Source organism: Colletotrichum graminicola (genome assembly GCF_000149035.1).
Source record: "Colletotrichum graminicola M1.001 genomic scaffold supercont1.10, whole genome shotgun sequence".
In the NCBI taxonomy this organism is placed as follows: domain Eukaryota; kingdom Fungi; phylum Ascomycota; class Sordariomycetes; order Glomerellales; family Glomerellaceae; genus Colletotrichum; species Colletotrichum graminicola.
Genome location: NW_007361014.1, coordinates 409,785 through 413,043, shown reverse-complemented (window position 1 = coordinate 413,043; position 3,259 = coordinate 409,785). Strand labels below are relative to the sequence as shown.

At 54.9% G+C, this 3,259-nt stretch overlaps 1 non-coding gene across 1 annotated transcript; it reads left to right on the top strand.

Annotated features, from left to right (window-relative positions):
- Positions 1-1,632: 1,632 nt before the first annotated feature.
- Positions 1,633-1,719, top strand: GLRG_13092. Its single transcript has one exon. It is a non-coding gene; the product is annotated as a tRNA-Glu (tRNA).
- Positions 1,720-3,259: the final 1,540 nt, after the last annotated feature.

Sequence of the window (3,259 nt, the reverse complement as noted above, 5' to 3'; positions counted from 1 at the left end):
CCCACCCCGGAGGCTCGTGCCCCCTCCCCCCCCGTAGCCATGTCCGATATGGTGAGGTGAGGCCAGCGGATATATACGCCAGGGCGTCTGGCGCCGGTTTTTTTCTTTTTCTGTTTGGATATTCGGGCGATCCCGCCTTGGCATGGTTCTTTCGACCCGCTTCCGTAGACACACGAGGCAACATCTGTATCGCCGAGCAGTCCCCATGGGGGGAGAGGGAGGCGTGTGTATGTATGTGCCAAAACGCAGTGGCCTGCAGGGTTGCAGATCTGCCGCCGCCGCTCCCCCGTGTTCCTTGCCCGTCTTTGAGTGAGAAGCGAAAGGGCCGCTACCTTCCTGGAAGGCACCCCCCGCAGGAAGGAGAGAAGAAAATCTTGAAGCAGGGTGGCATCTTGTGTGGGTTTCCCGCGGCGGTCGTTTTGGCCGCGTAGTGAGTTGCGCTTGGGATGGGGCCATCTTCCAAAGCTCTAGCAGCCTTGGCTGATAGGGAGGTTTGTTTGCAAGATTCCATGGTGCTGTGTTTCTGTTCATAAGCCTTCTACTACGGTGTTGGGTACCGGGCATGGTCTTTATGCCGTGTTGGAGTACCTGTCTATCTATGCGACCTTGAGAGGAACCGTCTTGAATACGCACCTCGGTATACCGGACATTGGCTCGGCATCAGAGAACATACCGTGCGGAGATCAGACGTGGCAGCCAGGCATGGGAATTAAGTTACCGGTGCTGCATGCTTACTGCCAAGTCCACCGTATGGACAAGCCGCGTATTCCCTGCTGGCCGGAGACGAGGCTGTCCCAAACGGACATCTAGCAGGTACCGGATTTATCCCATATCTCTTTCCCTTTGTATCTGGCCGAGTATCCACACGAAACCGCCGACGGCGGCGACGTATCAAGAAAGAGGCCGAGGCCAGCCGCGGAGCCGGTGACGGATAGCAACGAGTGACGGCGAGGCGTAGCTGCTGGCTGCATGTCGGCCTTTTACACTCGACATGTCAGCTGTCTGTCTGCTATTGTGGGTTCTTGTCCCCTCAGAGAGAGAGACACTCGCAGCGAGACTTTCATGGACGGAATGTGTGAGAGAGAACCCAAGTTCGAGCTCGGTGGAGTATGAAGGGAATAGGAAAAGGCGGAAACATATGTGTGGTCTGCTTCTCATGCCGAACTGTTGCCATTTTGGCAGCTCCACGGCCGGCCCCTCCGCAGCATACCCCCCGATCTGTAAACGCGAGTTTTGCCGCATATAATTTTCTTACCTCTTCTGCCGTATTGCCTTCGAATACCATGATCCTCACGTCCAAGCCGTGACTTTCGTCGTTATGTATACAAGTGATGACGGCTACGAAGTCCTCGAACGTCTTCCTCGCCACCGGAGGCGCCTCTACCCCTCGCAGTTCAGCAAGCACCGACCCGGCGCCGTGCCCCGCCGCGCACCACGCTAATGCAATAATTGCAATATAAACGAAAAAAAAGGAAGAAAAGAAGTACCAAGAGAAAGTGAATTTAATCATCAACGATGCTGCCCCAAGGAGTAGTGTTGCGCCTAAGGGGGCTCCGCCCTCGTGGGGTGGAGAAGGAGTGCGGGGTTGTGTTGGATACATATTGTGCAAATTTTCTTCGAATACCGACAGCATCCGATATGGTGTAGTGGCCAACATGATGCCCTCTCATCCCTGTGAGAGGTTAGGCATAGCCCCGAGTTCGATTCTCGGTTTCGGAACATTTTGTTTTTGGGGGTTATTTGTACCTTTTTTTTGCTTTATGACGTGACTCGCCTTCTCTCTCCGCCTGTGTTCTGTTTGTTTTGCTTGGGGAGGCTCCAACCCGAGTGTTGTCTCCACCCCCCCTCCCCCCTACAGCGCTGATGCGAGTAGATCGGTATGTGAAGGCCTTTAGAAACTGAGAGGCTCCCTCTATCAGAGTCCATCAGAGTCGTGAAAGCACGCAGGGTCAAGAGAGAAGGGAGGGTGAACCCATCTTGAGAGGACGTGGGCTCAAAGGGCGTCGGCGGCGAGGGCCACCAGCACCATGAACCTTGACGAGTATCTTCTTATGCCATGATGGTGTTGGGTGGGAGCTAGGGTAGGGGGTGCAAGTGATACCGAAGTCGCCGAGCGACTAGGCAATGATGGCAGACGATGGTTCGAGGGTCCGAGTTCTCAGAGTATACGACTCATTCTCGAAACCCCCTTGCCTCTCTAGCCGTCAAGATTGTTCCCTTCTCCTCAGTCATCCAGTATGTTTTCACGCAAACCCAAGGGACGGATGTAGCTAGACAGAGAGAAATCAGGCTGCCAGGCTCCATGATGTCAGCAGTTACACGAATGAATGGGGGGGGGGGGGGGGGCGGCCGGTCGATCGCGTACTGAGGCTCACAGTTCAGAATCCCACACAGGCGTTGTTGTTATAGGCTCGAGCTCTCTCTTTCTTGAAACTACCGACTACATAGAATGCCATTGTCGCCGCGTTCAAGGAGGGGATTTGGTGTTACCACGCCATTCAAGCGTCTAATCATAACATAGTACAAAACACCATTCGTGCCTGCCGGCCTTGGCTCGAGATGGATACCAGCTAGCTCCACGTCCTGTCACCGAGAGACTGGCGGCATATGCCCAGAGGGAGAGCCGAGGGGAGGCATTGAAGTGATGGCTCCGGAAACAAGCCAATCCTTTCCATGCCATCTCATGTCTGCCACATGGCAGCACACAATCGAAATCCGTCACAGGTTCGACTGACGCCAATTCTTGGACCACGAGCCTGGGAAGTGACACGCAGCATTCGCTTGTACAGCTGCCGCGAGAGATGCCGACTCCTCATCTATGGGGATCCGGTCCTTAGGAGCCGGCCCTTCTATTCCCAAGGGTGGAAAGAGGAAGCCGCGAGGCTCAGAGTCGTCAAAAACTTACTTCAAGCTCCGAATAGCAATGAATCCGCTTGTAGATATCCTCTGGGCCGAGGGCAATCTCCCTAGCTCGAAGCTCTAATGCGCGGGGCGTTCTAAGAAGGGGGGGGGACGAGCACAAGACAAGCCTGGCCAACCATGACCCGAGGCGTCATGTTTCCGTGACCAAGACCAAGATGGGCTCTTCAGGGAAACTCCTTTAACTAAGGGGTCAATTCGGGTTGGCAGCCCAGGATAAGCTCTGGCCGCAGGTCTCGCCTTTTCCCCAGCTAACAAGCCCCTGCTCTGCACGTACAAGAGCAGAACACCTAAACCGCCTAAAGTGGTTTCTTTCAGGCCGTCCGCAACAGAAGACGAT